Source organism: Sus scrofa, chromosome 2 (genome assembly GCF_054392235.1).
Source record: "Sus scrofa isolate SSC_HxYL_T2T_F1_AM1 chromosome 2, Sscrofa_HxYL_maternal_Yorkshire_Landrace_v2.0, whole genome shotgun sequence".
In the NCBI taxonomy this organism is placed as follows: domain Eukaryota; kingdom Metazoa; phylum Chordata; class Mammalia; order Artiodactyla; family Suidae; genus Sus; species Sus scrofa.
Window position 1 is genome coordinate 120987116 of NC_139384.1, and position 25574 is coordinate 121012689.

The 25574-nt window shown below is 35.2% G+C and overlaps 1 long non-coding RNA gene across 4 annotated transcripts in view; it reads right to left on the bottom strand.

Moving 5' to 3' along the window:
* LOC110259433 (uncharacterized) overlaps positions 1-25574 on the bottom strand; it is a 651590-nt gene that overhangs the window by 151011 nt on the left and 475005 nt on the right. For 3 of the 4 annotated variants that reach the window (XR_014838479.1, XR_014838478.1, XR_014838477.1), the window contains one exon: positions 5456-5599. This is a non-coding gene — a long non-coding RNA (uncharacterized LOC110259433). Of the gene's footprint in view, positions 1-5455; positions 5600-25574 lie in introns of those variants that run through there. The other variant, XR_014838476.1, reaches the window with a different exon arrangement.

Consider the following 25574-nt stretch of genomic DNA (forward strand, 5'->3'; position numbering starts at 1 on the left):
AGTCATAAGGTAAGACAATCAGTATAGGATAAAACAATGTTTTTTGATAACCATTTAAAAATATTATTGAATATCCACCCAAGTCAAGATGCCATAAAGAAAAGATACAACATCATCCACAAATATTAGACCATATATTATTCTATTGAGGCAGAACAGTGAATATGTTACTATATCATGGTCATTGGTGTGGCCATTTCAATGGTTCTTATTCAAAAGGCTTTAAAATTGCCTGGGGTTTCACTTAACACACAATTTGAATATTCATCTCTTCCTACTAACATGATTATAAAGCTATAGGCAGTCTTATAGAATATTCAGATATTTTTTCTTTTCCTTCTCTTTAATTTATATTTTCTTATTTAATTCACTTAAAAATGCTAATTTAACCTTCTTAATGGTACATTTAAAAATGGAGGTAAAATCATAGATGCACTTTCCACTAATTTCATAATAAAGTGATTGTCATTACCATCCATGTTTGAGGTATTTTCTAGGTACTGCTCTTTAATCTTGTTCATTGGCTTCATATCTATAATCGAAAGAAGTCTCCAAGTGTTGTTTTTAACTGTTTTGTCCCATTGAACTTTTTCTGTGCTTAATACTGCTTTATATTTGTGTTTCCTCAGGAAGACTAGAAAAAACAGTATAAATATTTGGAAAATAATATTCAAGGAAAGATTAATTTATACATTCGGAAAATTTTTTCAAAATTCTACTCAGGAGAACCATCTGATACTATTTGGTGGCACAAAAGTTAATCCATATTTTATGTCCTTTGAATATAAGGAGCAACATGTTACCCTTGAAAACACTGTCTACTGACTTGGCACTAATGAAATCTACTTGGCCTGATTTGTGGATTTAGTCCAGCCCTGAAGACATGAAATTATTCTGGTTTCTAAAAGGGGATGAGAATATCATCACCCACAAGCCCTCATTTCACACATCATCACTCAAAATATCTTCACATTTTACAGCCTTTTGAAACATTACATTTATCAGCACTTTTAATATTAGATTCAGGGCATGTTTCCTTGTTTTTTATTTGTTATTGATATTGCTGTTTTGTTTTAATTAGTGTAACTGGAATTATAGTGCAATTAACATTTTATTATTCTTTGTATTTGATCAACTTAGGGAAAGCTAGAGTATGAGTTATTGGCAAGGTACTCTTGCTCTTATTACACTGGAATTTTCTTATTTTGCATGCTGATTGAATGACCATCTGTCCCAATTTTTCATCTCATTTCATCTCATCTCATTAATCTGGAAAAAGAAAGAGCCTTCCTAAGATATAATATGGAGTGTAGTACATGAAAATAACAGTATATTAATGACATGTAAATTGATTGCAAAGATTTGAAACACCTGATCCATTCCATTTTTTAACTGACTTTATTATTAACCAACTTATTTATTAACCAGCTTTTAATCTATGCATTCATGGTTCTCTTGGGTATTCAGTCTTCACCAAAGAACCTAAGTTTGAGCAATGAATGTATACATTTTATATACCAGAACCTGCCTAATTATCAATCATCAAAACAGAAGCCTTCTGGTGGACAAGCAATTGAGCAAGATAATAATCCAACTCTGTGGTTACAATTATACTCCTTTAATATCTACTAAACTATGAAGTCAAGTGAGCTTTTCAATTTATGCTCATTCATTGTTGTGTTGTTGTGCAGTATCAGGGACTTTGGACCACTATAGGATATCTATTTAAAACACTGAGGAACTGGCCAACAGAAGAAGTATGTGATGAGCCAATTTCCAAATATCTACAGTCCTATTCTACAAAAAGATTTGGATTATTATAGTTTTAATTTTAATTGTACTGATTAAAACTAGTAAGTCTCTACTATTAAAGTCTATAATCAGTTTTATCCATTCCTAAGAAAAAGACTAAGAAAAAAAGAGAGATGAGGGAAATAACATAGCTAAATAAAATAAAAACTCTAATATTCATTTGCTAGAAACAAATGGAATTGAATTCTGCCTTGGGAAAAAAAAATCTTACATTTTTATTAATCTTCCAAATACCAGAAAACCAATTTTGCATTGTAAAGAGATTCATTTTCTAAGAGATATTGCACACATATTGTTTTGAATAAATATAGTAGTTAGAATAGACATATTACTTTTTTGTCCTAGAATTCTACACTTTAAGTCCTGAAAATATGTTTATTTCTTTAATAAAACTCTTGGAATAAAATGAGCCTGATGTTCTAAACTCAGAAAAATCAGTTTCACTGTGGAAAAAATATTTGACCAAATTAAATTCAAAATTTTCATTTTGACCATTCGAAATAGAAGTTCAATACTAAGTTTTTATGAACATATAGTTAATTAATTTTACTAAAATCACCAGTTAATTCAGTCAAATATATATCATTCACATTTCTGCAAATATTTAAACAGTTTCCCCTTCAAGGACTAGAGTTATTTTTGTCTTTTTCCAATACTTCTCTAAATAAGTTCTGAATGATTTTTCTGTTTATTGAATTGACATATTATTTGATTAGAATGATGAATAAATTCAATTCAAAGGATAAACCAGTTTTGCACAATATGCACTGCCTAAGAGACAAATATTGCTTAACCATGTGGTTTATTGGAAATGTTTACCGTAAAACATAAATAAACTAAAAAAAAATCATTATATGCTGCTAAATTTAGTTCAGTTTGCTTTGGGTTGGGAAGAATGGAAACTTTTTCAATGATCACATGGCTTTATTTTATAACAATTTCTTAATTTATACTGCAAATGTTTTAAGTTTTATAGTTCATTTATTCACTCAAATATCATGAAACATTGTTAAATATTTATAATTAAGATTTATGAGCACACATATGGGGAAATACTATTTATATTAATTGTATTTTCTAATATTCATTCATCAAGAAACATTCTTTATTTCATAATAAACTATCTCAAATGTCTGAAAAATCTAGAAAAAAGTTTCCATATCAATAAGGATATACTAAAGTTTACATTATGAAAAATAAAATTTTCAAATTCACTTGCTGTTTGTATGTATGTACATTTTTCATGTATAAAAAATCACTTACAAAATGGGTGATTTGAGATTTTTCTCTCTTTAAAAATCTATTTTGTCAAAAATTATTTCAGTCATAACTATGGTCTTGAATTCATAAACTGACACTTGAATACACTGGAAAATTATACAAAGATATTTTTATTATTTTTTATATGTGGAAGGAAGTCAATTTTAAAAATCAGTTAATGGCATTAAATTGTAATGAGGGAAATACTTTAATATTTTTCCTGAGGCACTATTTTTGGAACAGATCATTTGAACTTTTTAGAAGCTCAAATTAAATGTTTTCTAAATCAATTTGTAACAGTGATCTTTAAAATCTGTTGTGATTTGGTGAAGAATAACATCATCTATATTTTTAATATGTACCTGAGGTCATCTATTAGTATTACAGATTTATGCATTTTACTTTTAGGCATGGACTCCTTTATATTTTTTCCCATGCACATTAAAAGGTATATTTTCAGTTCTTAAAAAATGAATACAATTCCAGTAATATTGGTTTAAATTACATTGTATATATATTTTGATTTCTTTCCTGAAAACATGAAAATATGAGAATATATATGTAATGTGGATATATATGTAATATAGAGATATCACAACCCATCCCTTCATCTTCACTCACTCTTTTATATATTTCACCTGTAAATATTCATTGAGCACTTACTATAAGAGAGGTGGTACTAAACATTTGGAAAATCTAATAAGACTTTGATGTCATAAAATTTACACTGTCATTATGTGTTGTATATGTATGTAGAGGGGAAGAAATAATAAATACACAAAATAAGTAACAAGCAAACTTTACTCACTACTATGATGTTTAATTTTATGCATTAACCTAGCTGGGCTAAGGAATACACAGAGAGCTGGTGTTTTCAGAAGAAATTAACACTTGAATTTGTAGGGTAAGTAAGGAAGATTCACCCTCACCAATGTGAGTGGGCACCATCCAAATATTGAGGGGCCAAACAGAACAAAAAAATGGAGGAGGGGTAAACTGTCTTTCTCTTCCTGAGCCTGGACATCCATCTTCTCCTTCCCTCAGACATTAGTATTCTTGCTTCTCTGGACTTTGGACCCTGGGGCTGATACCGGTGGCCCATGGTTCTCAGAACTACTTACACAGACTGAGGTACATCCTGACTTTCCTGGTTTTCCACCTTGCACATGGCAGATCATGGGACTTCTTAGGCTCCATAACAGTGTAAGCCAATTCCTATAATAAATATATCTATATCCATTTAATATCTGTATCTATACCTACATTTACACCTGCACTTGCATCTATCCTATTGGTTATGTTTCTGTGGAGAACCCTGACTAATACAACTGCCTAAAGTGAACTATGAATAGGGTTTTGAATTCAATAAACTACATTACACTTGAGCATAAGGAAAGCAAAGTTTAAGCTGACATCTAAGCCGTTAAAAGAAGACAACCAACTAAAGAATTGCAAAAGAGCTTATAAGAAACATTTTTTTCCAAAATCAGACTGTTCCTAGATCTAAAAACAGAAATGAAATCAGCAGGGTTGAAGGGTAAAAAGAGAAACATTTCTGTGCTGATGAAGTATCAGGGAAGTGATGAGAAGATGGGCCATAAATGAAATGCACAGGAAAAGGCCACGTCATACAAGGCCATGTAGGCTAACAAGGTTTGTTTGTTTGTTTGTTTGTTTTTTAGTTTTTTCCTTATTATAATTGTACTGGGAAGCCACTCCAAGATTTTAAGCAGGGAATCATATGATATAATTATTTTTTACTTATACTATTTTGGTCATTCTTGTTTAAAATGTAATATAGGGGATAGAGGCAAAATGGTATCTTAGAGATTAATTGATAAAATCAATGTCTTCATAGTAACACAGGCAAGAGAGAGTAGAAATTGGGACAAGAATGGTAGAAGCAAAAATAGTACTAATTAGACCCATTTTGAATATATTTCAAGGTTAATATGGATAGTATTGAAATGCTAACACATACTGTTCTTTAGTCTCCTTCTTACCCCAAACAAACCTCTGCCCTAGTTGTTTATTTTCCTCCTTTTACACAATCAAGATATGTTAACAAATATACTTGCCTTAGGTTCAGGTGCAGCCTTTGGTGCATATAGATGACTCTTCTTTTCTTTATGATAGTTCAGTGTTAACCAAAAAATTAAGATCAATTTTCACCAAGTATTTGTTATTTAGGAATTATTGGAATTTTAGTAAAACAAAGATATCATTTAATTTAAGCCACTCTTTTTATAGAAGAGGAGATATAAGCTCCAAAAGGAATGAATTTATCAGGTGTAATAGCCTATCCTCAGTATTTATCACTTTGCTTGTCATATTACTGATATATACTTAAAAATATATTTTTAAAGAGGCCAAGATAACTTACCTTATTAGTGTCAGGGCCGGATCTGTAATGCAAGTCTTTAACTTCAAAGAAGATCTCTAAAATCCTTTTTATTTCCCCTCAAATTCAGGAGACTGAGTTTCTTCACATCTGGAGTCTCAGGCTCTGTTGTGGTCCTGAGTTCAGCTGTAGAAATCATGTGAAAGACAGATTATTATGAAATTTTTGTCATAATCTTTTATTTAAAGAATAACCTTTAACATTTTAAGCACCTAGTTATCTCTATTTTACCACATAATAGCCCAAAGAGGTAGTGCTTATGCTACATCTCACAGATGAGGGATCAGAGGCTCTAAAGGTTGTGTCAGTTTCTCAAGGTGACAGAAATAGAAGGTGTCAACAGCAAATTTAATTCTAGAACTGTGTGACACAAAATCCTATCCTTATAAACACTATGCCAAGTGATAACTCACAGTACCAAAGCTTTTGATCAAAAATAGTTTGAAAATAACCAACTTAGTTTTCATTTTATTTTTAACTCTTGCTAATAAAACATATATAAAACTAGTAAATGCCAAAGCCAGCCCTGCCTTTTCCTCTGTTATCATTTTTATTATTGTTAATTTGTTCCCATCTTTACTATCTAAGCCTTAAAAAAATTGGAAGAATTTTTGGTACAATATAAAGAATATTATTAACACTTGTGTATCCCAAATCCAGCTTAAGAACTCAAGCATTGCTAAATTGTTGAGGCTCTCTGCACAGTTCGTATGAACACAATCCACTAACTTCACAAAGGAGCTGCCATTCTTAATAAGGTGATTATCATTCCCATGAATTCTACATGAAATAAAAATGTATATATGCAGTATGTATAATCAGTAGATATGAAAGATACAGCACAATCATAATAGATTTTTAAAATAATATTCTAAATGTGTGGTTAAATAAAAACAAACCTGAACTTGGCTAAGGAAAAACCATTTGAAAAGTCTGTTGTAATACAAAGAACACTCAGACCTTGAGAGCTGCAAGCATCTCAAAATCAAACAGGAAAAAAAAAAGCATTTTCTTTTATAGGGAGGAGTAAGCAAGGTCAGCAAGAACTTTGAGGGGAAATCACTCAAGCAGGTGGGAATGAGCAGACAGCATGACTGGTGTGATTTAACAGGAAATGTTTCTTGCTGTGGTGAGCTGATTGTCAGAATGAGCTTTTAAGGGGGTATGTACTGCCTCTTAGTATTCCTTAAAGTTGGAAGCTAAAGTTCTTAGGACTGTAGAGAGAGGAGAAGCCTGATTAAATTTTGGGCAAGCCACATGAATCAGTAACTATCAGGTAATTGCACAACTGGGCAGCCCTCTGTTGTTTAAGATGGACAAAGTCTGTCTTTATTTTTTTGATTTATAGTTTAAAAAAAATTGGCTGCACCTTCACCATATGTGAGTTCCCAATGAGGGGTCGAATCAGAGATGCAGCTGCTGGCCTAAACCACAGCAGTAGCAATGCTGGATCCTTATCCCACTGAGTTAGGCCAGGGATCAAACTTGCATCCTCCTGGATACTAGTTGAGTTCATTACTACTGAGTCATGATGGGAACTCCCCAGAGTCTGTCTTTATTAGAGATAGAATCAGAGCCATTGTAAAGTTGAGGTTTATAGTTTCTAGGGTGGGCTGGCTTTCACTTTTTTGTTGGCCTTGAAGGACTGCTCATATCATCTGTTGAGTATGTTTTAGGACTGTCTAAGAAATCATGGAACACTTAAGAGACTTTATGAGAACCATGCCTAAGAATGTAGTAAAGGAAGACTCTACAAGATGGAAAATATAGGAGGTTCTTGAGATCCCCTCATTTCATGAAAATAGCAAATGAACAACTACACACAGAACAATGTTCTATGAGAAAAATCCAGAAAATAGCTGAGTGGTTTCTAGACGTTATACAAATGGGAAAATACATGTACAAAATGGCAGGCTCTAGGGGCTGACTGTAACACTACCCAGAGACCAGGGATGCTCATAGACACCTCTCCTGCCTTCTCCCTCAGCCTGCTTCAGGTCACAAGAAAATACCTGGAAGGAGATTTTTCAGGCATCCACACCTCAGCTTTTACATTTTTCTGCCAAGAGGGAGGTTGCCACATGTCTGGCTCTCATGAACAAAGGTACCCCCATTCATGAATCCCACTCCCACAGGACTGTAGCAAACAAAGAAGCAATTCTTTTTTTATTTTAATTTTTATTATTCCAATTTGAATGAGATTTAATTGACTAGCACTGTATAAGTTAAAAATATGGAATAATGCTTTGTGAATTTGAGTATTATCTCCTCTGTATCATTCCAATGTTTAGCGTATGTGCTTATAAAGCAAGAGCAAAGAAAGAATTCTTAACCAACTACCCTATCCAGGCTCGGCATAGAGGGAACAGTCAAAATCTCCAGTTTTCCCAGTCTCTTCCTGAATTTTTAATACATTTTAAAAACTGGTATCATATTACACATCTTTTCCAACAATGGTATAAAACTAGAAATCGATTGCAAGAACAAAACTGGAATATTCACAAACATGTGAAGATTAAACAATATTCTCCTCAACAACCAATCGGCCAAAGGAGGAACCAAAAAAGGAATCAACAAATATCCTGAGAGAAATGAAAATGGAAACATAAAATATCAAAACTTATGGGATACAACAAAAGCATTTCTAACATGGAAGTTTATGATTATAAATGCTTATAGTAAGAAATAACTTGACTTCTCCAAGGCACTAGAAAAGGAAGAAAGAATTAAGTCCAAAGTTAGCAGAAGAAAGTAAATAACATAGATTAGTGCAGATATACTTTAAAAAATTGAAAAGATCAATGAAACTGAGTTTTTTTGAAAAGATAAACAAAATTGACCTAGTGTTAGCTAGACTTACCAAGAAAAAAGATAAAAACTCAAATAGATAAAATTATAAATGAAAGAGGAGATATCGCAACTGATACCACACATATACAATGGATTGTCAGAGACTATTACAAACAGTTATATATCAACAAAGTGAAAAACATAGAAGACGCATACAACCAACAGAGACTGGAATCATTAATAAATAGAAAATCTAAACAGAATAATTCCTAATAGGAAGGCTAATTCAGTAATCAAAAGCCTCCCAACAAAGGAAAGTCCAGGACCAGATAACTTTACTGTTGAATTCTACCAAACATTAAAAGAAGAATTAATATAAATTCTTCTCAAACTCTTTGAGAAAACAGAAGAGGAATGAATTCTTCCAAAATCATTTTACGAGGATAGCATTACCTTGATAATGCCAGACAATGACACCACAAACACACAAAAATTACAACTTAATATCCCTAATAGATATAAATGTAAAAATCCTAAACAAAATTTTAGCAAACTAAATTCAATAGGACACTAAAGGATCATATATTTTAATCAAGTGGGGTTTTGCCTGGGATGCATTATGATTCAACATCATACATTATAAATATAACACACCACATAAAATAATTAATAATAAAAATCACATGGTTGGGAGTTCCTGTTGTGGTGCAGTGGAAATGAATCTGACTGGTGTCCATGAGGATATGGGTTTGATCCCTGGCCTCACTCAGTGGGTCAGTGATCCGGCATTGCCATGAGCTGTGGTGTAGGTTGTAGACATGGCTCAGATCCTCCGTTGTTGTGGCTGTGGTGTAGTCTGGTGGCTATAGCTCCAATTCAACCCCTACCCTGAGAACTTCCATATGCCATGGGTGTGGCCCTAAAAAGCAAAAGCAAAAAAAAATATTATATATATATAATAATAATAATCACATGGTTGTTTCCATTGATGTAAAAGAAGCATTCCACAAAATTTAACATCCTTTCATGATGTCAAACTGGATACAGAGGGAATTTGCCTCAACATAACAAATGCCGTATATAACAAACCCACAGATAATATCATCAGTGGTAAAATGCTGAAAATTTTTCCTTTAAGTCAGGATGTCCACCCTCATCACTTTTATTCAGCATTGTATTGGAAATCCTAGCAAGATCAATTAGGAAAGGAAAAGAATTAAAGCAAATCCAAATCAGAAAAGAAGTAAATTTTTCCTTTTATCTAATATTATATATATAGAAACCCTTAATTCTCCAACAAAATCTGTTGGAATTAATCAGCAATTTCAGGTAAGTTGTAGTATATAAAAATCAATATGTAAAAATAACTTGTGTTTCTATCATCAACAACAAAGTGTCAAAAAAATAAACTAGGAAAGTAATCCTATTTTCAATAGTAAAATAATAAAATAAAATTCTTAGGTATAAATGTAGGCAAAAAGATAAAATATCTGTACAGTGAAAACTATTAATAATTGATGAAAGAAATTGAGGACACAAATAAATAGAAAGGTATTCAATGTTCATTGATTAAAGGAATTAATGTTGATAAAGTGTCCATATTGCCCTAGGCCATCTACAAATTTATGCAATCCCTATCAAAATTCCAATGGTATTTTTCAGAGAATAGAAAAAAAAATCCAAAAATTTTTGCGAAACTAAAAACGACTTCAAGTGGCCAAAACAACCTTGAGAAAGCAGAGTAATGCGAGATGCATTACACTTCCTGATTTTACATATATTATAAAGCTATAGTAATGAAACCATTATGACTGGCATAAAAAGGACACATAGATCAAGGGAAAAAATAGAACTGAGAAATAAGCCCATCTATACCCTGTCAATTAATTTTCAGCAGAATAATTCAAGAATATACAATGAGGAATAGGTAGTCTGAAAGTCATATCCAGATGAATGAAATTGGGACTGTATCTTACACCAGTCATAAAAATTAACTCAAAATGGATTAAGGATTTAAGACCCCAAACCACAAAACTCCTGTAAGAAAACATGATGGAGTAAGCTCCACAACTTTGGTCATAGTAATGAGAGTTTGTATGTGATACCAAAAGTAAAGGCAACAAGAGCAAAAATAGACAAGTAGGATTACTTCCAACTAAAACTCTCCTACAGAATAAAGGAAGCTATCAACAGAATGAAAAGGTAATCTATGGAATGAAAAATAGTATTTTCAAACTACATACCAGACAAGGGGATAATATGCAATATATATGAGGAACTCATACAACTCAGTAGCTAAAAAAACAACTCAAATTTAAAAAAGTTGGGGAGGGGCAAAGGACCTAAATAGACATTCATTCAAAAGAAAATCAATAAATGATCAACAGGTGCTTGAAAGAATATTCATCATCACTAATCATCAGGAAAATGCAAATCAAAATGACAATAAAATATCACCTCACACCTGTTGGGATGTCTATTATTAAAAAGATGAGAAGTAACAAATGCTGGTGCGAATGTGTAGGCAAAGGAAACTGGTATAGCCACTATGGAAAACACTATGGAGGTTGCCAAAAATTAAAAATGTAACTACCATATTATCCAACAATTTTACTTCTGAGTATACATGCCTACAAAATGAAATAATTGTCTCAAAAAGCTATCTGTATTCTTAGATTCACAGCAGCATTATTCACAATAGCCACAATAGGGAAACAATCTAGGTTTCCATCAATAGATGGAAAGATTAAAAAAATCACATAGGCACACAATACAGAACATTATTCAGCCTTAAAAAAGATATAAATCCTCCTATTTGTGACACATGATCCAGGATGAACCTGAAAGCCATTATACAAAGTGAAGTAAGCCAAATGGATGAAGACAAATATCATATGGTATAACTTACTTTTGGAATCTAAAAAAAAAGAAAGAAAAGTAAAAGAAAAAAAATTGAGTTTCTGCTGTGGCACAGTGGTTAATGATCCAGTTTATCTCTGTGGAAGTGCCAGTTCAATCCCTGGCCTGGTGCAGTGGATTAAAGATTCAGTATTACTGCACCTGTGGTGTATGTCACAGCTGCAGCTTGGATTTGATCCCTTCTCTGGAAAGTTCTTTAAGTCATTGGGGTGACCAAAATGGAAGGAAAAAAAAAAAAAAAGAAAAGAAAATTCATAGAAACAAACAGAGGTTAGAAAAATGGCTGCCAGGCTATTACACTGAATATTTCAAATATCTAACATTTTTCTTAGCCAAATGCACCTCAGTAAAACTGGGGTGGGGGAAGCACATCATACAATACACACGATCACATACAAAAGAATATATAAGATAATTAATGAGTATTAAGTTCTGAATAAGAGTAAAAACAAGACTGGAGTTTTGAAAGAAGTCAATGCAGAGAATTCAGATCATTAGCTCCAAAGTGTCCTTAGATAATATAGTAAGGACAGGAGGGGTGTTGCAACAATTTCCTGGTCTAAATATTTTTAGTGATGACATAGACAATAGAGAGTTTTCAGGGAACATATATACAGCAGTCACTGTGACCACTGCACAAGTGTATCCTTGGGAAACCAAAATTGTGTTCAATGCCATATAATTGTAGAGGATCCTGCACTCGACTTGTTGGACTTCTCTGATGATGCTGCTGATTGTCTTGCTAAGGTTGTCCAGGATACTGGTTATTTCCCACAGCAGAGCATGTAAATTGCAGTAGTTCCATGAAGTTCCTATGGAGCCCATACGGCAGCAGCAACAGACAAAAAGGTTTACTTATAAATGATATGTTACGACTGACAAATCTTTAGGTTTATTTCAAATTTCTTAGCTTCTTGTTCTCTGTCTTTTTGGTGTTCCTGGAAAAAATTGTCCCATTGGTTTGTATTTTGGAATTTATAAGAGCCATTTTGATGACTATGTTGTCTCCGCTAAAATCCCTCTCTTATTTTGTTGGGGGAGGTCAGGGGAGTCCTCCTTTATTGCACAGTCAGATACAGACCAAGGCTTAAAAGTAACTAGTTGAGCAGAAGATGACTGAAGGAGGAGCAAGACCCAATTCTTGATAATTTTAGGAAATGGTTGATGAAATTTGGCCTGCATCCACTGATGCTGAATAGAAACACAGAGACAGAATTTTGGGTGAAGGAGAAATGAATAGCATTTATTGCTTTGTCAGGCAAAGGAGGCCACAGTAAGCCAATGCCCTAAAGGCTGTGCCCTCTGGGGGGAGAGAATAGGTGGTAATCTTATGATTCTGGAGTAGAAAGTAGGGGCACAGATAAGGATCAGAGTAGATGAAAGTTTGCTTTCTTCTTCAAAGCTGGTGTTTGGTGGCCTGGAGACTGGTTCTGGTGGTCCTCCTTTAGAAATGAAGAATTCTTCAAGGAGTAGTTAACATCTTCCATTTGTTGGGGGTTTTAGTTCTGCAGAAGAGCTCAAAATATTGTTTTGTTTATTCCTTGAGGTGAAACCAGGACCCTGCCCCAAGGCTACATTCTTGCTTCTTGACTGCCCCTCCCTTGTCCCTCATTCCCTTTCTTCCCTGATTAGTGACTGCTTGAACCCATCCTTTGGAACTCTGGGAAGGCCAAGGAGGTTGAATGAGGCCTACTTCCTAAATATCAGAAATGGGGACCACAGAAAGGCTTTTGTGTCCAGGAGCCCCAACAGGCCTTGTTCAGTTTCAAAACTGGGAAATAGGAAAAATAAAAACAGATTTGAGGAGGGCATGTAAATAAAAAGAGGATTAGGACATGGTAATGAGGAAAGAGTAACATGTTTGAAGGAGCAGAGTGATAAGGGGAGGGAACACAGGTAAATGGGAGTGTCTTTGAAGCTATAATAGATGTGGGATTAATAGTTGAAAAGGACAGGTGAATGTTGACATGTTCAATAGCTTCAGGAAAGGTAGACTAAGATTGTTTCATCCAATCTTTTTTTTTTTTTTTGTCTTTTGTCTTTTTAGGGCCACACATGTGGCACACGGAGGTTCCCAGGCTAGGGGTCGAATTGGAGCTGTAGCCCTGGCCTACGCCAGAGCCACAGCAACGTGGGATCTGAGCCGTGTCTGAGACCTTAAGGGCTGTTATCTTTGATTTCCTCTATGAAGGCCTTCATCCAGGTAGAGAGGATAGTAACTTCAGGCTGAGCACAAGATTCCTGGAACACCATCCTCTTACCATACAACAGACCAACCAAAAGAAAGTCACATATCCTGTAGCTCTCAGCTCTAATTTTGCCTTTAAAAACTCTTTCCTGAAAACCATCCAGAAACACTGATACTCAGAGCAGGAGTTCCCCATTCTCCTCGCCTTGCCCGGCAATATATATTTCTCTGCTCCAAAGTGCAACATTCTGGTTTATTTGGCTTCACTACTGCATCAGGCACATAAACTTAGGTTCAACAACACTTTTATGACTTTTGATATCTTACTAAACCTTCAAGATACTCATTAAATATCACTTCTGTGAAGAATTTTTTGTTTTCTCTCAGGAAAGTAACAATTTCAATCTTAAAGTATTTGTAGTAGTCCGTATAACAATTGTTTGAATAAACTTGTTTCATGAGGACAGAGCCATTGCATTATTAATTTTAATTAACTACTTAGACCAATATTTTGATCATTCATAGTTTCATGAGGACAGAGCCATTGCATTATTAATTTTGATTAATTACTTAGACCAGTATTTTGATCATTTATGTGCTTAGCATATGTTTTAGGTAGAATTCAAAAATGAGTGAGATAGCGGTTTCTCTAGTCTCATCCTTGTTCTGTAGAGTTTCTAAGGGAGTATGTAGAGCCAGGAAATATGATTGTTAATTTCATATCTAGACGTGGTTTTTAGATCAAAATCTAGGTCAAACAGATGAATGAAATATACCTTACTAGACACAGTGACTTATTCATTATGAGTTACTCAAATTGTTAGACTAATTGTTAGACTACAAGGGAAATGTACATACACCTGAAACATATAACAAAATGTTCCAAAAAAAAAAAAAAAAGGAAATGTGCATGTCTTTTGGCAACTACTTTGTATCAGTAACATAAACTCTTCTTCATGTACGACCTGGACCAGTACTTATTTATTGAAGATACATGTAAAATTTCTTCTCCTTTGAAAAGTAAAAAAAAAAAAATTAGTTAAAAAGCTGGTCTTTGTTTTATAAATAAACACACACACACATATATATATGAGGATTATACTGGCACATGAATATGGAAACCATAATATGTGAAGTTTATTAGAAATCCAAATTTTTATACAAAATTAGTGGTATGAGCATATCCTCACAGCTCCCTTCAACTCACACAGTTTTAGCAGCTAAGACATATTTTTTTTATATTAATTGAAGACTTTTCTTTTTCTGCAGCATCATTTTCTCTGGTACAGTAGCCAAAAAGAAAACTTCTGACAAAAATCCAGATTCATAGTATGTAATACTACAGAGGAAGAATAAAATTCTTATACCTTGATTATGGCAGATGAAAAGAAACTTAAGGACCACTGTTTACAAAATATAAAATCCATGATTTCCATAACTACCAGTCTGAGATAGAAGAATTAGGACCACAAGGAGAGAATGGATCTGGCTCATATCAGTCTGAGATAGAAGAATTAGAACCACAAGGAGAGAATGGATCTGCGATAGCCTGAATGTTTGTGTCTCCTCAAAATCGCTATGTTGAAATCCCAACCTCCTAAGATTATGGCTTTGGCAGTTTGAGGCCTTGGGAAGATATTAGGTTGTGAGGGTTGAACCCTTAAGAATGGGATCAGTGTTTTAATAAAAGAGGCCACACAGGGGCCCCTTACATGGTAGAAAAAGGCATAAGAGCTCTGGCTCTGAACCAGGAAGAGGACTCTTACCATAGTGTGAACATGCCAGAGACCCAACCTTGGACTTCCTGGCCTCTAGAAATGTGGGAAATAAATTTCTATTGTTAATAAGCTACTCAGTCTGTGGTGTTTGTGATAGTCTGAATGGGCTAAGATAGTCTCTCTCTCTTTCTTTTTTTTTTTTTTTTTGGTCTTTTTGTCTTTTTGCCATTTCTTGGGCCTCTCCCGTGGCATATGGAGGTTCCCAGGCTAGGGGTCTATTCCGAGCTGTAGTTGCCAGCCTACGCCAGAGCCACAGCAATGTGGGATCTGAGCCACGTCTGCGACCCACACCACAGCTCAAGGCAATGCCAGATCCTTAACCCACTGAGCAAGGCCAGGGATCGGACCCGCAACCTCATGGTTCCTAGTCGGATTCGTTAACCACTGCAACACGACAGGAACTCCTTGTCTCTCTCTCAAAACACAGACTTTCAAATTTATTTTCTTATTAAATTAATTATTTATACTTAATTAGTATCTCTCTTTCTCTGGCATCTAACTTCCTGAGAGGGAGGCAAGACATACTTCATAGTACCCACAGCTTTCTTCAGTCACATGTATCATTTTCTGACTTGATCAAATATTGAGGACAAACTTACCATTTTGGTATAGTTCCATATGTCCTATTCTTAACCCACCCAAATGAAGTAAGCTATAGATGAGACAGTTCCTTTGTACAATTGACATGACTTTAATATTATGTTGCTACCTTCTTTATTTCTATATTTAAGACCCAGCTCCAATACTTTCATTTCCTCATATAAGCTTTTGATCTCCTCTTAGAACCTGACAGCTCTAACACAGACCCTCTCAGACTTAAATGTGCATAGGCTTGGAGTTCCCATTGTGGCGCAGTGGTTGACGAATCCGACTGGGAGCCATGAGGTTGCAGGTTCAGTCCCTGCCCTTGCTCAGTGGGTTGACGATCCGGCGTTGCCGTGAGCTGTGGTGTAGGTTGCAGACGCTGCTCGGATCCAGCATTGCTGTGGCTCTGGCGTAGGCCGGTGGCTGCAGCTCCGATGAGACCCCTAGCCTGGGAACCTCTGTGTGCCGCGGGAGCGGCCCAAGAAATAGCAAAAAAAGACAAAAGAAAAAAAAAATGTGCATAGGCTTTACATGCACATTTACATGTTATTAAAACGCAAATTTTGATTAACTAGGTTTGGGTTAGACCCTGAGATTCCTCATTTCTAACAAGTTGCCAAGGGATATCTACACTGTTGTTTTGAAGACAACACTGAGTACAGCAACGTTATAGTAGATTTTCTATGAACCCTTAATAAAACAACGAAAAAGTTCCCCAAAAGCTTTTTTTTTGGCTTGCATCTGCAGCATATGGAAGTTCCCAGGCTAGGGGTCAAATTGGATCTGCAGCTACAGGCCTATGCCATAGCCACAGCAATGAAGGATCTGAGTTATGTCTGTGACCCTATACCACATCTCATGGCAATGCCAATCCTTAACCTACCAAGAGAGGCCAGGGATCAAACCCCCATCTTTATAGATACTAGTTGGGTTTATCACCCGCTGAGCCACAACAGAAACTCACTAAATGTTCACTTTTAAATTTATTAAGTTCCTACATCATGACTATCATTCTTTATGTCTTTTAGCTTTATCTTGTCCATCTTACTCATTTGCAAGCTTCTTGAGAGAATGAAATGGCCATGCATATTTGCGTTTTCTTCTTTTTTTTTTTCTTTCTAGGGCCACACCTGTGGCATATGGAAACTCTCAGGCTAGGGGTTGAATTGGAGCTGCAGCTGCTGGCCTACACCACAGCCACAGCAATGCAGGATCCAAGCTGCAACTGTGACCTATACCACAGCTCATGGCAATGCTGGATCCTTAACTCACTGAGTGAGGCCAGGGATCGAACCCATTTCATCATGGATACTAGTCAGGTTGGTTTCTGTTGAGCTACAAAGTGAATTCTCTGTACATGTGGGTTTTCTCTCTCCTAAATTTTTAGCAAGTATTTCAATTTTAGCAGTTCCTCACTAAGTATCACTTGAATATTGAATAGATATCTCAAGTGAATGACTGGGAAAGCCTCAAAAGAGGCAACTGACTTTCTGAATATTTGCAGTTTTTTTTTTATGTATCTCTGTATGATTATGGGGTCGGGGGTTGAAAGTTAATGAAATCAATTTAGTTTGGAAAGGTACATGCAGTGTGTCCGAGGGGAAGGAAAAGAACTGAAGAAGAGCGTAATTGACAGAGTATGTGCAGAGGCAGAGTTTTATAATTTTGATTTGACTACATGAAATTAAAAAAAATGGTTTTGGTGTCTCCAGATATATGAAAGACTTGAGAATCTTTATAAAAGCTATCAAATGTAACCAGTTCTATTTGAGAAAGAGGAATGAGTGGCTCTACTCAGAGAATAACTTCTAGGGAAAATATGTCTAACCTCCAAGTGAAATAAACATCTATATCCACATATAGTAATTTAAAACAGAAGAGGCAGACATAGTGAATTAATGATGTATAAATTAACTTGAATGCAGACATTTTAAGAATACTGAAGATTTTAATAGCTCATGATCTGAAATACAGCTGAAGTAAAATGACTTCTTAAAAATATGAAGGACCTGCTAAGATAAGTCATTTATTTTTCATGGACTGTTGGTGCCAAAACATAAATACTGAGCTCATCGTGACCTGCACAGGGCCTTTGTACTCTATGCCTATGCATGAGTCCCTATCAGAGGGCTGGGAATTTGCCAAGCCTCATATAAAACTGCAATGACTTTTAAGGCCACACAGGCCATTCCATCTCCTCAAAAATGAAATTAGGCTTCTTTTTATAGGCTTGAAGCCACCTAAACTTGACCTCTATCTAGCACATCTTTATCCATCAAAATTATCAATACTGTGCATAAGGGGTAGAAAGTTTAGAGTCAGCCACCAGAACGTATCATTTGTAAGGTCTTTTATCAAGGTTTCTCAAATAAATTGGTTTTGCAAATGCATTTAGAGAGAAATAATTAACTTTAAGGGTCACAAAGAGAAAAGAATACATATGTAGGCAGTACAGGACTTTCTTTTCCTGTCATCCATTTTTTTCCCTTTCTGTTCACTTTCTATATATGGAGAAAGCCTCTTTCACAAGATAGGTAGAGAGATAGATGTTCTGTTAAAATAATTACAGTTATTATCTGAAAATTTACCAATATTAGTTCAGAAAATATAAATATTTGCTTGTAGGTGTTTTAATCTGAAAATCCTGAATTCCTCAATTCTTGTTCAATGGATCATAGAGCCTAAAACTATGGTGTTTATACTATAAAACAGGAAAGAGGAATAGAAAAAAAAGGTTTTCTGGAGAATGCAAGAGCTTAAAAGTCTCAGAGAAAGATAAATGAATGATGCATATCCAATGTAATTTCCTCATGTACTTGATGGGAAAAGTATAAAATGATTTATACCTAAGGTTCAGGGTGTCCTATAAGCATCTAATAGAAATTGCATTGCTGTTTTGGACTTAATGCTTCTTCCCAAAGGTTTCCAGCATTAGTAAACATTTATGTCATATTGGAAAAAAGAGCAGCCAACTTTGATCTACTTCTCCAAATTAACCACTGATAAGTACATATGCCATCAATTTTAGAAGGCCATCTTTCTGGGGAGTTCCTGTTGTGGCTCAGAGATAATGAACCTGACTAGTATTCATGAGGATGTGGGCTTGATCCTTGGCTTCACTCAGTGGGATAAAGGATCCAGTGTTGCCTCACTGCTGTGGCTGTGGTATAGTAGGCCTGTGGCTACAGCTCCAAAGTGACCCGTAGCCTGGGAACTTCCATATGCCGAGGTGTGGCCCTAAAAAGACCAAAAAAATTAAGAAAAAATTAAAAAGAAAGCCATCTTTCTGAACTTCCAAGGATTTCAGAGCAGCAACAGTGTTACAGCGTTGTGTTCTCTTCTTTCCCTTTCTAAATAGAACAGTACTAGAAAAGCTTAAGGCAGGACCAGTGAGTGACCAAGTGGCAAATCCTAAAGGACACTTATCCCTCCTTAGAGCATTGCCTTGGATCTCTTGTCATGTCAGAAGAATCTAGTGAAATATCTGGACAGGTTTCTACCCAGATACTTCTTAGGTTTCCTGTGCCCCTTGAGGTTTAGGATAGACATGCTTTACATAAATCAAGCATAAACTAAATTTGAACAGGCAACTTAGGAAAGAAAGGTTTACAAATGATAAATAGTTTTGTGTAGGAAACAGTAAAGTTGTAGTAGCCCTACCAATACCTTCCAGAATAACCTGAGTTAAAATTGCTAAAATGTCACTACATGTGTAAACTATAAAAATGAAGTCAATTATTGAAAAAATAGAATATGATAAAATTCTTTATGTAATGTGTAATAGAAAATTACTTTGGGTTCTCAAGCTGATATTTTTGTTTCACATAGTGATCAAATTGACTAAATATTTTCTAGAATACTTTGTTATATCTACTCTTAAAAAAATTTTTTTTTGTCCTTGCCTCCTGCATGCAGAAGTTCTGGGCCAGGGATTGAACCTGCACCACAGCTGTAATCAGAGCTATAGCAGTGACAATGCTGGATCCTTAACCTGCTGAGCCATAAGGGAGCTCTGATATCATACATTTTAAAAACTATTCTTTCTATATGTTGCCAATAATGTTTTTGCAGGAAGAGGTATTCGTTCCACGTCTCTTCCCTAAAATTTTTCAAATATTTTGTTTTTCTTAGATGCTTTTTGTCCTTATGTCCAATTCTACATTCACATTAATTCCCTGCATTTACCAATATAGATACAATTTAAAAAGGGAATCATCCACCACCCATGACATCAAATGAAACATTTGTGACATCAAATAATACACTTATCCAAATCTGTCTTTTAAAAGCATCAACGATGGCACTAGCAACACAAATACTATTAACATATGCTGGATTACAATAGGTAAAGCAGAACCCAGGACATACTATGACTTTTGCTATTACAAAGCTTTCCACAAATTGATGACAACCCACAGATATTTTAATGGGGGGATGTCCTGAAATACAATCACTATTGGCTAGAGCTCAGTTTTTCTGTGTATCTAGAGGAGAGGAAAGGTTATTAATCATAATGGATGTTACATTCTTTGTCTTTTATGCTGTGTCAGACAATAATTTAAGTTCATTACATAGATCATCATATATATTTCTAATTAAAAAAACTGATGCAGAAGGTATTATTATACTAGCTTTACAGATGAGGAAACTGAAGATTAAGAAAACGAACAAGTTAAATCTCACAGCTACTGAGTGGAAAGGAAATAGTCTCTAACTCTGACTCCCTAATTTCCAGTTATGCTTACTATGTGTGGTGGACATTAATTACTGTCCACTCAGCATACATTCCACTCTTTAGATGAACAAGATTAACACTTAGGAGAGACCCCACGAGGAATGCTCTAATGAAAGTTCTGATTTTTAAAAAATGTTTCTTCCCCCACCTAAACTGGCTATGGTCTCTTTCTCCTCTTCTCCTTCCATACTCATAAATTAAATGGTCTCACTATGCACCCTCATTCAGTTGTGGAAATGGACAGAATTGCATAGATAACAACCTAGCCTCCCCACAAGAAAAGTTCACATCCCTGTAGGAAAATCAAAAATTTGGTGTACCTGAAGGAAATAGGAGAGAGAATAAATATATTATCCTCAGGGAAGAAGTCTCCTAAATGTCTTAAGAAAGAGCAGTCATTAGATGCACAGTTCTGAGTCTAGAATGACTACTCTCAAGTTAATTAAGTAGTGGGGCCTTTTGTGGGATAGAGTTGCCCCTCTCAGTTCTCAAATCTTGTGGATTGGTAGAGATGACTCAAACTAAAATACTGATACTTAATATGAACACTATGTGTAAGTCTGATAATCCAACATAAAACAAACACAATGGTAATTTTTTTGGGTCAAGGACTGTACCACTCTTGACTTCATTCAGGTGTTATAGCTTAAACATTTATTTCCACAGTCTGGAGTAAAGATGGAAGAAAAATCACTTACTGGTTTAAATGAGTTTATTATTTTTATTAAGTCTGTGTTTCCAGTGAAGTTACATGTAAATTATGAATCCTGATTTATTTGCATGTGATACATACTTTGGAGGTAATGTTAGGTAATAAATCTCCAAAAGTTAACTTTATCTTTCTTTCAAGGATTTTAGAATGTTTTGAAATACTGTTTCATTTAAAAACCATCTGCTGAATATCTAAAATATGTGTATCTGGGAAAATACTAGGTACTAGACAAATAGTTTAATGGGAGAGAAAAAGAAATATACTAACATTTAAGCCTAATGACTTAGATAGGATAAATCCTGGATGATATGAGTGTACATATGAGTGCACTTAATCTAGCTGTCAGGATCATGGAAAGCTTCCAGCAAGAAGTCAAAGAACTTAAGCATTCTAACATGGTGGGAGCATAGGTTTTCAGATGGGAGCTGGAATTTTTAGAAGGGAGTCAGTGTGTTGAGAGATGAAGTTTAAAAGCTAGGTGGGGCCAATCTATGAATGCTCTTATATACAAAAGTAAGGAGTTTGGAATTTGTCCTAAGTGCTGTTGGAGCCACTGAAAGATTTTTGGCAAGGAAGAGAAGTGTCTCAATTTGTATTTAAGAGACATTTATCCATCATATCTTTGGGCTATATTTTGGAAACCTGAAATTGGAAGGAAGCTGAATGGGCAATTATACAGTTTTGATCAGTTCAAGGCACATAAAATCAGTAGAATAAAAAGCTATGAATGATTGATTGAAAGCAAGAGTTAATGGGGAGTTATGGATGATACTCTAGAGTCCTAGTTTGGGCAACTGGCAGATAGTGGTGCTAGTAACCAAGGTGTATACTACATACACAAGGGTCAGGATATCTGCAGGAGGCATTGGAAAGGCATATGTTTGTTATTTTGACTGTAGATTATCTCCACTAAGTATGTTTAGTTTAGGTAGACTATGATGCCTTGACTGAACACCTGATCCTTGTAAGTCTCTCTAACAGAAGTACAAAGATGATGCTTTAGTTCTCCAGGTATTAATGTCAACTCAGGATCTGGGGCCAGTTGTTCCTGCAGTATTTGTGTCTTCACCCTTCTCCTTCTACAATGTTCTGTCACTTGAGTAAATATGTATAAGCTCATTAAAAAAGAAACAAACCACCATCACCACTACCACCACCAGCAATAAAACCAACTGTGTGAAATATTATGGTGGATTCTTGTCACTGTGTTGCAGTCTTTCCAATTTTGGGACATGACTATCTCTTATGGTCTGGGAACTGAGCAAGTAATTGTGACTTTTTATTTTGGTAACTGCCTTCAACCTCCTGTTTTTTTTGTGTGTTTTTTTCTATTTTTCTAATTTCTGGCTACATGTGTTAATAAATACTCTTGCTGACTATCCGTATAGCTTACCCTTAAGGGTACCATAATTTATTATCTATCTTTACAAGTCCCTATAGATTAAGCCCAATTAGCTTCTGCTTCAATATTGTAGGTCATTATGGTAACTGAAGCCAACTGGCTTTTGGTTGCTGATTCTCTATCACTCCAGGATCAGATCATGCATTTGGATACTAATGAGACCATCTCTAATACTTTTCTTACTGCTAAACCTAACCTGCAAGGAAAGGCCACAATTGTATTTACTTGTAAACCTGGATGACCTACAGAATAAGTGCAACAATATTAGAGGAGGACAGTAAGATATTTTCTTCTGATTTTGTGTTTAATCATCTTTGTCTAAACCTACTTTCCTCCCATAGGTACAATGCTATCCATTGCTCCATTTGCCTCATTGTGTCCATTCTCAGTAGCATCAAAATATATAATAGAAAATGGTTTATAAAGTGTTTCAACCAGAATAGGCTATATTATGATGGACCAATAACAAGCCCAAAATTTCAGTGCCTTAGAATGACAATATTTTATTTCTTACACAACCTATATGTCCATCATGAGTCATTGGTGATGTCTCTAATGATTATATTTGATCAGGGAAACAAAGTGATGGGACAGCTACCATTTCAAATATTACCCATAATCATGCCACAGAAAAAAATAGAGCACTCTAGGGTGTGTTGTAACTGCAATTAGAATGTAGGCCTACACAAAGCAATTCTGAAGAACAAAAACCAAGAAGGAGGCATCACTCTCCCAGACCAGGCAATATTACAAAGCCCCAGTCATCAAGACAGTGTGGTACTGGTACCCAAACAGACATACAGACCAATGGAACAGAATAGAGAACCCAGAAATAAACCCAGACACCTATGGTCAATTAATCTTTGACAAAGGAGGCAAGAACATAAAATGGGAAAAAAGACAGTCTTTTCAGCAAGTGGTACTGGGAAACCTGGACAGCTGCATGCAAATCAATGAAACTAGAACACACCCTCACACCATGCATGAAAATAAACTCAAAAGGGTTGAAAGACTTAAACATAAGACAAGACACCATCAAACTCCTGGAAGAGAACCTAAGCAAAACATTCTCTGATATCAACCTTACAAATGTTTTCTCAGGTCAGTCTCCCAAAACAGCAGAAATAAAAGCAAAAATAAACCAATGGGACCTAATCAAAGTGACAAGCTTTTGCACAGCAAAGGAAACCAAAAAGAAAACAAAATGGGGGAAAATACTTTCAAATGATGAAACAGACAAGGGCCTAATCTCTAAAATATGCAAAGAACTTACACAACTCAACAGCAAAAAAGCCAACAACCAATTGAAAAATGGGTAAATGACCTGAATAGACATTTCTCCAAGGAAGATACGCATGTGGCCGACAAGCATATGAAACAGTGCTCAACATTCCTGATTATTACAGAAATGCAAATCAAAACTACCATGAGATTCCGCCTCACTCTAGTCAAAATGGCCATCATTAATAAGTCCACAAATAACAAATGCTGGAGGGGGTGTGGAGAAAAGGGAACCCTCCTGCCCTGTTGGTGGGAATGTAAGCTGTTACAACAACTGTGGATAACAGTATGGAGGTACCTTAGAAATGTATACATAGAATTCCCATATGACCCAGCAATCCCACTCTTGGGCATATATCTGGACAAAACTCTCCTTAAAAAAGACAAATGAACCCTCACATTCATTGTAGCACTATTCACAATAGCCAAGACATGGAATCAACCCAAATGTCCACTTATAGGTGATTGGATTTGGAAGAGGTGGTATATATACACAATGGAATACAACTCAGCCATTAAAAAAACCAAAATAATGCCATTTGCAGCGACATGCAAGGAACTAGAGACTCTCATCCTGAGTGAAGTAAGTCAGAAAGACAAATACCATATGATATCACTTATTTCTGGAAGCTAATATATGGCACAAATTAACCTTTCCTTAGAAAAGAAAATCATGGACTTGGAGGATAGACTTGTGGTTGCCAAGTGGGCAGGGGGAGAAGTGGGAGGGACTGGGTGCTTTGTGTAAATAGATGCAGAATGTTGCCTTCAGGGATGGGATCCTCCTGTGTGGCACTGGGAACTCTGTCTAGTCACTTATGATGGAACATGTAGTGTGAGAAAAAAGAATGTGTACATGTAAGTGTAACTGGGCCACCATGCTGTAGAGTAGAAAAAAATGTATATATAAATAAATGATAAAGAAAACCAACAAAACTGTAGGCCTACAAATAACACAACTACTATCTACAACTCTTGGTCCAGAACTGGTTGCATGGCCCTATTTAAATGTAAGGTGCTCAGAAAGGCAGTCTCTGAAGGTGGGGTATTTATATTTTATAAATATAATAAAAAATATTTATTAAATACCCCAATGCTTAATTATTAGGCTTCTCCAAATAAATAGCTAAATATATTCAAATTATCATCTAAAACAAGCTGATTTTATGTGCTAAAAATCAATTTTAAATCAAATATATATTTTTTCAACTCATAAATACATAAGGAACAGCAGTACTTTAGTTAATCTACCCTTATTATTTTTACTGAATAGAATAGTAGTTCTATTCAGTCTTGGAATAATGCATAATTTATCATAATTGAGTCACATAAAAGAAGGCCAGGTATCATGATAAATATTTAAACTCTGTGTATGAGTTTCTTTCCTTTTTTTTTTTTTTTTTTCCTTTTTTAGGGCTGCACCCTCAGCATATGGAGGTTTCCAGGCTAAGGGTCAAATTGGATCTGTAGCCTCCAGCCTAAGCCAGAGCTACAGCAATGAAGGATCTGAGCTGCACCTGCAATAAACACCACAGCTCATGGCAATGCCAGATCTTTAACCCACTGAGTGAGGCCAGGAATAGAACATGCAACCTCATGGTTCCTAGTCGTATTTGTTTCCACTGTGCCACAATGGGAACTCCTCTGTGTATGAGTTTGTATGATACCATGTATTTCATAAGATGGAAAGCCATAAATATTACTAAACTAG